Below are 11210 nucleotides of genomic sequence, written 5' to 3'. Positions count from 1 at the left end.
GGTTCCCTGGTCACTGCTGGCACTGTCCCTTCCATGTGTGTGTGTGTGGCTCCATTGCTTTGCTGTTCAGGTGCTGCAGTTGTGTCCTGTAGAAAACACCTCATTTATTGCAGAGGGCAGGGGATGGGAAGTGAATAAACCAGGGGCTGAGAGTAGAATTAAAAACAAAAAAACCCAACAAACTCACTTTTATTTTGCTGACAAAGCTTAATTAAGTTTATTGCTTACCATTTACAGCTCTTGTCCCAACAATACCAGTGACACAAGTTATTTATTTGCTTTTGGTTCAGCACATGGTTTTGCTTTATACACATCTTTGCCTATTTTTTTTACCACAGGTAAGTTAATGGCAGACTGGAAACGTGTCTGGCACTGACTAAAGCTCTCTTTTCTATCTACAATATCTTTATATAAAACCCATCCTTTAGTGGTCTCAATAAAAACACTCAATAAGAACCAAGTTGATGGCACAATTAATTTATATTGGATAACAGGCTTCTCTTTGTAAACTTGGTTATTTGGGACTTCTGTGGACAACAAGGCAAACTACTCTATAAAATTAACTGCAAAATGATCTTTCCCCATTTCTTCCAACGACCTTTAATGTGATACCTTTTAAACAGTTCATTTTCACCCAAAACTGTAACCCAGAATATTGAAAGCAGTGCAGTGTAACAGCTCCTGAACTCCCAGTGTCATTTGTAGGTCCATGATTCCCCCCAAAAAAATTCATTATTTCTGATACCAAAGAGAAAAACAAAGATCTAAAGAGGTAGATGTAATGTAAAATTCTAGAGATAAACAAAGATCTAAAGGTGGGAGAGGGCTGAAGAAGGAGCCAGCCTATGGATTTGCTGGATACTGGGTGTTTCTTCAGTAGGAATTGGAAAACAGACATATATCAAGTGGCATGGATTTGCATGAGCTGCATGCTGCTCTGCTATCTCAGAATAAAGATAATTTTGTTTAGGGTTGGTGGTTATCTAGTTTCAATTCAAAAGTTCGTTGATAACTTTGCACTATCACTGCCAGAGTGAAAAATTTTTAATTGGTAATCTGCAGGCAGATTGGCACTACTTCTGGATATTTTCTTTTTTAAAAATTATGTTGCTAATGCTGTCCTTTACACTCATACAAAATTCAAGCTGAGATTCTTAAAGTTCTCTAACTTAACAGTTGTTACTTAATCAGCTCTGCATGTCCTCTTCAATCTGCTTTCCAAAACGCTGCTCTTCTTCAGATTCTGCAAAGTCTGGGTCTGGAATAGAGGAGGGGTATAAGATAAGATACTAAATTTTCAAAAAAGAACAAAAAAAACCCCAAAACCCAGAGTAGTCATAGAGGATGGAGGAAATACCTGATTCTGTGGACAGGAGACACGAAATTGCAAAATTCTTGTTCTGTCTTTGCACACTCCTCTGGTGAGGAGGGCCAGGGAATTTCCTTTTTCAGGAGGGGAAGATGCAAGTGTTCTCCAGAAAGATGTTTCATCTGGATTCTCCAGACAGAAGCACTGCCAAGTCCAAGGTGCTTAAAAAGATGCAGATATTCTTTATTAAAAGTTTCCATATCTACCAATTTTGGAGGAAGTCTTGATAGTCTTTAATGCTACTGAGCCATGGGAAAAGGACTGAAAAGGAACTCAGGGAACATTCCTTCCTTGAAGAGCCCTCACTATGAGCTTTTCTGCATGAGGTCACAATTTCAGTCTCAAAATGCAATTTGAAACATGGTTTTGCAATGCTTGTAGGATTTGAGAGTCTAATCCTGATTGTTGTTCTCAGAGCTTTTATTACTGTGCCAGCAAAATGTTGTGGGTGAAAACTGCTCAGTCTGAGCAGCACAGGTTCTGTTTCGTGTTTTTCTCCTTCACTACTTGAGAGTGTAGGAATTGTCCTTGTTGTGCTTTGTGTGGTCATGACTTCTGCTGTCTCCTACCATGAGGAAGCTGGGTCGTGTCCCCAGCCTTGTGACAGGGAGATGCAACAGTGCAGTTGAAAACGTGGATCATTTTGGAGTTGGCTTTGATGAAATTGCTCAACTTTCAGGTAGTGAATTTAAGAGCAGATAACAACAAATCTTCCTGCATGATGATATCAGTGTTTGGTCAGTACTGCTGTAATTTTTCATCCATCAGTCCCAATGAGGAGCCAAAGCACACCCAAGCACACCCATCTCTCGTTAACATTTATTTATTTAATGCTGGACTCACAACAGTGCTGACTGCAGAGCTGAGAGCGACTGTCAAGCACCTGCTCCTTCTCAGGAAAGGGACAAAATCTGGTTTATGGATTGTGGGTTTGTTTCAAGAGAATGCGAGTGAGGAAAGCAGCGTTTGCCAGCCCTGCTGGTAAATCTGATTTGTGACAAAGTTACCATGGACTAATTTGAATATTGAGTAAGAGGAAGAGCACTGCTGTGTGTCTCTACACAGTAGCTGCCACATCAATCATAACTTACAAGTACTCAGCTTTCTCTTAGAGGTAATTGCAGATATGTTTACATTTTGCATAAAAAGAAATGGCCAATCTAATCTTAAAATCCACAAGTGCTGGAATGAATCTGCTTCCCAGCCTGTCTCCCTTGTTAATCTTCTCTGCAGACAGGCAGCTTGGCAGAGCAAGCCAGCAAATGTATCTCTGTGCTTGATTCAAACTAAAGTTGAAATGTTTAATAGGATGAATATTTGAATTTAATTATACCTTATACCATGGAAATAACATTGCAGGCATTTATTAAAAAAGCAAACCTGGTCCTTCATTTGGCCTATAAATTCTGTCTATGATGAATGCTGGAACAGGAGTATAAGCCAATATATTTCCTCAGCTGCCTTACTAAACATTAAAGTGACATAAAATGCCCAACGATCTGGAACTCCTTTGCCTTGGGACCTCTGTTAACAAGACTTTCAGCTGTGGCTTTGGAGGACAGGAATTATTGGGGCCTCTCCTTTATGGAGTGGAGTTATCAAATGACTGATTACAACTGAATGTTCTTGCTTCTAGGTATTATATAATCCATCCTGGAATTATTTTTGAAATCAAAGTGTCAGTTGTCCAGGTTCTTTCACTGTGGTGTGGACAAAGCTCTTGTCAAAGAGCTGAATTCAAAGCTGATGCTACTGAATAGCAGCAGGGATTGATTTTGGCTCTTTAAGAGCCAAATCAATAAGAGGATCATGTACAGAGAAAACTGAGTTGAGCCTGCCTTGTACGCCTTCCTAAATAAGAATTTTATTTATACATATAAATATTTACATATGTATGTGTGTATATATTCTGAAAAACTAGATTCCAGCAGCCTGTCTGTAAAACATTGACAGTTTTGAAGGAATTTCACTTAGGCGAATTTTTTAGGAGTGAAAAAAAATAATTTCATCACTTTCTCTATGTCTTCTTTTTACAACACTTTTCCAGGATTGTTACCTTTTATAATCACACAGACTCAATACATGAACTTGAGCACTTCTACAAAGGGAATTTTTTTTTCTCATTGGTCTCTCATTGCTTTGATGTGCTAATTTCTGTTAAGAATAGTTTAGGAATAATTAAAGCATCTCTGAAATAGACCTCTCGAGAGGCTGGGAGTCACCTACTAATGATATTCAAGAACTACTGAAAGTGACATCATCCCACTGTATTAAATTTACTGAAAATCCATAGTGCTGGGAATTTGTACCTTTCCTAATGCCTCACTTAAGCTATAAGTGAGAAATGAAAAGAGCAAGAAAAATGATATGCATTTACACACTTTTGGGTTTGCCTTATACAAGCATAGCTTTTTCTTTATTTCTGTCTCATTTAACCTTTTTTCTTCATGGCAGCTGTTGAACTGCAGACAACTTGGACCTTCTATAAGTTTTTAGCTGTGATATTTTTTGTGCTTTTTCTTTTTATTAATTTCTTAACTTTTTAACGTTGCGCTCCAAAGGTAGAAATTACAAAGGAAATCTCTTGCTAACTGTATCCAACAGATCCCCTACTTCACTTGCAAATGACCATCCTTTGTTAAAAAAAAAAATATGTTGCACAGCTTGTAGCTAATAGAAGCCCCAAAAGATAATGAGTTCTCTATTGCAGAACAGATGTATGCTGCTCCTTTTATCATAAGGAGTAGATTTACAGGAGAAAAAAAATTGCAGTAACCCTTGAATATTCACAGCTTTGCTGGCAGTCCTTGCTGCCTGTTATTACATGAAAAAGGGCACTGTGGCAACTGAAAGTCAAAAGCAATTAAATAAAAGCTAAAACGATACATACCAGGTTGAACATCTAACAAAGACAACGAGTTGTTGAAGAGTAGGGGAAAAAAATGGAAAAGGACTAAGAGGAGAAGCTATTAAATGAAATATTGGCTGGTAGTTCCCTGAAAACTCGTTAATTGGGAAGTAATTCAAACAAGCAGGCAATTGCCAAAAGCTGCAGTGGAGAATTTACAGAAAAAAATTATGATCACAGCAAGTTGGTGATTTTTTTTCTCCAAAGCAATATCATTCCCTCTACAGCTACAGTGCCTGGAAAACACAGGATCACATTCCCTCCAGGAGAGCCAGAGGAGTGCTCCAAGTCTGTGCTTTGAGGCCATGTGGTCTCCAAAGTCACACCAGATCCTTTCCTTTTCCATGTGGTCTCCAAAGCCACACCAGATCCATTCCCTTTCCTGGTGGTCTCCAAGGTCAGAGCAGATATGTTGCTTTTCTCACGTGGTCTCCAAGATCAGAGAAGATCTGTTGCTTTTCCATGTGGTCTCCAAGGTCAAAGCAGATCCATGTCTTTTCCATGTGGTCTCCAAGGTCAAAGCAGATCCATGTCTTTTCCATGTGGTCTCCAAGGTCAAAGCAGATCCATGTCTTTTCCATGTGGTCTCCAAGGTCAAAGCAGATCCATTGCTTTGAGGCCATATGGTGTCCAAAGTTAGACCAGATCCATTCCTTTCCAGGTGGCCTCCAGAGTCAGACCAGATCCATTGCTTTGAGGACATGTGGTCTCCAAGGTCACACCAGATCCATTCTTTTTCCATTTTTCATAGCTAAGAGGTGGAGAAATGGCTCATTCCCCATCTGGAATGTTCTCCCAGTTCAACCCTCCTTCCCCAAATGCCACCAGCAGCCCAACCACAGAGCCCTCCCTCCGGCACTGGGTGTTTGTCCTGCCAGCCACAGCTGTGGGACCTCCTTGCCAAGGACAGGGCACAGCTGTTTTCTGGAAAGGGGAAACACAATTCCTAAAATATTTTGTCCTCAGGGTCCCAGAGAGATGTTCTTTGCAAGCGGGAACAGTGAATTATTTGTGCAGCTCTGTCACAGCATCACACTGCTCTTCCCTTCCAGGACTCTGTAAATCAAGATACAGCCACAGCCCTGGGCCCAGCACTCTAATGTGCCATTTTGGTGCTAAATTAGCAGTTTCTGAAGGATAGAGAAATTCAGAAGCAGTAGGGTGTAATAATTTCTTAATTGCTTAGCATTTTGGCATGAAATTGTAGGTTGAACTTGGAACTACAGTAGGAAAATAAAGATAAATCACTAAATCATCTAGACTCACAAGAAACACCTTTAATAACAAGTAATGTCAGAGCTTTTAACGGCTTTTAAGATTTAAGGATATTCTTTCTGGATACATATTTATTTTGAAAGCTGTATTTTATCCATAGTACTCAAACCACTTTGGAGCATGTTTTATTTTTAATAGTACAATGATCATTTTCCACAGTCTGCTTGGGATGTGTGATTTGAGATGCTGAAATTACTGCTAAATTATTTCAGTTTTACTTCAACACCATTCTATCCAAGTCATGCCTTTAACATACCTTAAATTAGTGTGGCCAAATAATAATTAAAAGAAAATTAATGGATCTTTTTTGTGTTGGTTTAGCAAGAGAAAAAATGCATCTTATACAACACTGATGTTTCAGTTCTCATTTGAAGCCTGATTAAATCCTCTCCTTGTGGATTTCAGTGGGATTTTGTGTGGTCTAAGCCAAGTTCTGTCCAGGTGTCATCAGCAAATATCTGTGACTCAGTCAGCTTTTGGACAATATTAATGGATTAATATCAATAGATTATTAATGGAAGCAGAGACCTTCTCTAAACAACTCTTGTGTGGTCTTTGGGGTGTTGGTTGGATTTGAGCCCCAAATGCACAAAAGGAGTTATTTTACTCTGTGGGTTTAGTGCAAGCCCTCCATGCAATGCCTTCAGTAGGGCCACAATTCCCCTGCTGAAGAAGAACTTTGGAGAACAAATCCATATTTATGTCAAGTTACAAGAATGGTAGCAGACATCATTTAGGGACAGTGCCCTTCTCCAGTTATTGAGAATGGGAGTTAAAAACTTTCAGCAATAACAGCAGATAATTGTGAAAATATCAGGTTCTGGAGTTGAAGATGCATATATAACTTAATAGAATATATAAAGATAAAATGTAAGTGCAGGATGACTGCTTATATATAAAACAGTAATTGCTTTTTTGTCTCCCTTGTATTAATCTTTGCTTCTGGTACTTTTTCACCCAGCCAAACACTGAATCTCACTTTCATTATTTGAATAGAGACCAAGTGTAGTTTCATTTCTTTACCTCGATATTCCTGCAGAACCCAGAGCTGGCTGGTGTTTGTAGGGTTTTGGCAGTCTCTCTCATGATGTGCTTCTTTCTACATGTACTGGAGGTTTGTGGGGCTTTTGGCACATCGTTATCCTGACTGCCTGTACAGATGTTTTTCTGGTTTTGGCACAGCCTCTGTTGCCTTTGTAAGTAATTGTGGTAGACCAAGAAAAAATAAGATAGAGCAGGAAGAGAACTATTTATTTCATTTAGGAGATCTGTCTATGCACCATATCTTCATTAAGACATGGTTTCATTAACAAATCACTGTGAGTGATCTGATTTCTGGGTTTAAATCTTGCTCATGACTCCAGGGGTTTTAAGTTTAAGTTTTTTCAGTGTATCCCTTTTTTTTTTTTTCTTTTTGTATGTTTTGTTGTTTTTTTCCTCAAAATGAAATCTCGAGCTGCTGGATTGCTAATGGAATTTAGTGTCTGTTTCTCTTGGGATTTGTAAACAGAGAAAGTTCACTGGTATATAAATTATCAGCCAGGTCCAAAGCCTTGTCCTGCTGTTGAGTGACATCTTTTCATTGCTTTTGAAAGGAGGCTTTATAACCTCAAATCCCAACAATTTATTTTCCTGCAATTTTCTCATTTTCCCCAGAAGGCTCAGATCCTTCAAGGTGCTGAAGTGCCTCCATTTCATTCTGTGGTAGGAAAAGAACTCAGCTTTTCTCTGAGGTTGCCTTGCACCTCCCAAGATTGACTTCATTGTTGAGTGAGACAGAGATGCAGGTGATCCAGCAAGGGATTGGAGGGAATCAGGGTGCTTGGTCCAGACATGGGCACCAAATTAAGAGAGAGTGGGGGATGTGAAGGTCAGGCTTACCTGGCATTAGGGTGGTGATCCAGGTCAGAATGATGACAAAAATAATGTGCCTAAACTCCAGCCAGAATAAAAATTAGTTGTTACCTACTCTTGAGGATCATTCCTCTCATCCTCACAGTTTTTAGGGCAGTGGCTGAACCACACTAGCAAAGGGACCCCTGTTCTCCTTTGACAGCACTGTGGGCTGTGTTAGATTGTTTAATTTTGCCATGGCTATAATTTGATTAGATTAATTCAGTCCTTACTGAACTGGGATGGAGTCACTGTGCAAAACTATCATAGAATCATGGAATATCCAGAGCTGGGAGACACCTACCAGTGTCATCCAGTGTGACCGTGCTCAAAGGGGTCTCGGGCTGAGGGAAGAGACGAGGATCTGACTCCATGTTTCAGAAGGCTTGATTTATTATTTTATGATATATATTACATTAAAAATATACTAAAAGAATAGAAGAAAGGATTTCATCAGAAGGCTAGCTAAGAATAGAATAAGAAGGAATGATAACAAAGGTTTGTGGCTCGGACTCTGTCTGAGCCAGCTGGGCTGTGATTGGTCATTAATTAGAAACAACCACATGGGTCAATCACAGATGCACCTGTTGCATTCCACAGCAGCAGATAACCATTGTTTACATTTTTTTCCTGAGGCCTCTCAGCTGCTCAGGAGGAAAAATCCTAAGGAAAGGATTTTTCATAAAAGATGTCTGCGACAATCCAGACCAGCTCCTGGCCCTGCACAGGACACCCCAAAATCCCACCCTGTGCCTGAGAGCTTTGCCCAGAGGTTCCTTGACCTCAGTCCATTCCTTGGGGAGCCTGCTTAGTGCCCAAACACCCTCTGGGGGAAAACTAGAGACAGATCTCACAAAAAAGAGTAAAATATATAGAGAGCTCTGCTTTTGTAGCACTGCCATGGCAGGACTCTGGGGATGGAGTGCATTTGGGGGTCACACCTTGGTGTTGAGGTTCCTCTCTGATTATCCTCACTGTTATCAGTGCAGTACAGAATCAGCATTCATATACAGAGTTCACTGGGAAAAAAAAATCTTTGTCTCAACAGGGATGTTTCTCTTTCTGTTTTCCTAGAGCTCTCTTGGTGTCATTTCAACAACAATTTTAAGATTGGATAAATGATTTAGGGCAGAATGTGATTGCTGCCTCTAGTCCTTAGGTGGGGGGAAAAAAATGTAATTCTCTGTTATTGGATCTATTTTTTATTATTATTTTTAACAATATAATTTTAGGCTGCAATTTTGACAGCTGAATTGCAGAAAGAATGAATAAATTACAGCCATTCACACCTGCCATTTAGTAAATTTCTTTTTTAATGACATATACCCAGTTGATATGCCAATATCATAAATGACTACACGCATACAAAGCACTCAAGAATAAATTCTTCCTCACATTTAGCCAGCTGACAATCACATGGGGTATATAAAGTGTGATAGGGAAATGTCATTTTGACACTAATGTGCCAATTGCTGGTGGCAGGAGGCCATGGATGACGATGATGATGATGATGATGGCAAAGGGGGAATTCTGACTGTGTTGCCCAGTTGATGAGTGTTTTAAAGAGGACACAGGAGGGGCTGTTGCAGCAGAGGGAAAGGCTGCAAAAAGGCAGTGAGGGCTGTTAGGATTTGGACAGCTGGCCCAGCTGAGCCAGGGGCGGAGTGACCATCCCCGGCAGGGGGTGGAGGTGGCACCTGAGGATGGGGTTTAGTGGTGAACATGGGCGTGGAGCTGGGTGATGGTTGGACTTCATGGTCATAAAGGGATTTTCTGAGTGTTGATTTTGTGGTTTGAGCTACTCAACCATTCATTTCTTAACCAGGTTGGATGGGTTTCACAGCAAAAACTTGCAGCCTTTGAGATGAAAACACAGATAGTATCCACCGGGAAGAAAAAAAAAAGCTCTTTTTCCATTTCTAGGACAAATGAAGGAGCATTTTCTCATGTTGTGACCTTCTGCAACAACCAATAGAGCAGAAGAGCCAAGCAAGATTCATTCCCAGCTGTAGGTTGTGTCTGGCAGTGTGAGATCTGCAGTCAACTCCAAATTCAGCAGTACCCCAAACAAACTTGCAGTTGTATGGAATACTGAAAAAGCTGCCGCCAAATCTTTGGCCCTGTAGAAATAAAAGAAACACAAAGCCCTGTGTTAAAATGTCAGTGTGGGACAGGGTGTGAACTGTAAAAAACAAAGCATGAATTCAACACATTCCCATTTCCAACCTTGCTGTACAAATTTCCAACTGGAATCTCCGAGCAGCAAAGAGATTTTCTGCACCTCTCACAGGATTAGCCTTCAGTGCATTTGCAGGAAGTTTGAGAAGTTAGGAAGTTATAATAAGTGAGTTTTTGGCTATACAGTTATGTTTGACAAAGATTTTATTGTGAGAGAATTATTTTTCTCGTTACTTTATATTTTAAAAAGCTTTTTCAGCATCTCTATAGTTCTTTGGTAAATATGTAAGGCAGGAAGATACTCGAGTCAATTCTAAATAATTGGGGTTTTATATTGTAATTCCATTTGTTTCTGCAAATATTTTAAAATTATGACTCACTGGGGATGAATTTCTCCTAACCTGTTTTTTATTATCTCATTTTACACTACACCTTTTTAATATATTTTTAATGTGCTATTAGTCATTGCAATAACTCTTTCTCATGTTTCCCATTGGCTTCTCAAGCTGCTGTAATACAAAACGATTTTCCTTTCTCTGGGTTCTTTTTTTGGGGGGGAGATAATCTTGAGGGATTTGTGCCTGGGAGGAGAACACCAGCAGCAAAGCACTCACCATGGAGCTTTAAAGGGAACAGATCACCCTGAGTGACACTTCTGCAGTAGTTGCCCCTGATTAAAGCTGAGAAAAATATGGACTTTCCATCAGTGCTGGGTTCACTTGGCTGTTCTCTGCTCGGAGGGGACACGAGGCAGGAGAGGTGAACAGGAACAAACTGGTTTTGAGAAGAGATCCTGAAATTTTCCTATTGCGTTTTACTGCCCTTGATTGATCTGGTAATTGTTCATGACTTGGCTGATCAGAGACAGGTGTTCTATAGGAAACTTGCCAAAAGCACTTAGAAAAGAGTGGCTGGAATTCCTGAAACACTTGAGTTTTAGCTTTGATATTGGAAGCTTTGGGGATCACGATTCTTATCTTCCACCACATTACCTGACTGCCCGTTCAGTCAAAGTGAACCTCCCAAAAGAGGGGTTTCCTACATTTGGAGGCTTTTAATTTAGAAAAAGTCGTACAGTGAGCACTCTAAGGGTGATTGCATGTTAAACACTCTTTTTCCTGTCCCTGCCCATGGCAGGGGGTGGAACTGGGTGATTTTTAAGGTCCTTTCCAGGAAAAAGCATTCTGTGATTCTGTGATTTTTATGTACTAATTTTTAGTGCTGTGTCAAAACACCAGTGGGAGATGTCTAAGGTGTTGTCCTGACCATTTCAATATTTTACCAAGAATCGAGTGTCTAGTGTTTGGGGTTTTTTTGTTAAGAAAAAGTATTCTTAGAGAAAATGTAATTTTATTGAAGTGCAAATGAGAAAATGAAGTTCAAATCTGACTATGTTGTTTTCACTTAAATTTCATCATTACCTTGATCTCTCAAGTCTCCAGCTGATCAGTAAATCTTTTTGAAACCCTCATGGCTCCTTTCAGCTTAATGGCAAGTTATGATACCCTTCACACGTACTTGTTCAGAGCTGGAATTTCTTCTGCTCTACCTGAAGAAGAGGAGATAAGAAATACTCTGTGATCTTTA

The 11210-nt window shown here is 39.8% G+C and overlaps 1 protein-coding gene across 2 annotated transcripts in view; it reads left to right on the top strand.

The window, feature by feature from the left end:
* Nucleotides 1-11210, top strand: part of CDH13 (cadherin 13) — a 446793-nt gene that overhangs the window by 276581 nt on the left and 159002 nt on the right. The gene's annotated exons all lie outside the window — the stretch shown is intronic.

Source organism: Geospiza fortis, unplaced genomic scaffold, assembly GCF_000277835.1.
Source record: "Geospiza fortis unplaced genomic scaffold, GeoFor_1.0 scaffold1081, whole genome shotgun sequence".
NCBI classification, from domain to species: Eukaryota; Metazoa; Chordata; class Aves; order Passeriformes; family Thraupidae; genus Geospiza; species Geospiza fortis.
This window is presented reverse-complemented; position numbering and strand designations above follow the sequence as displayed.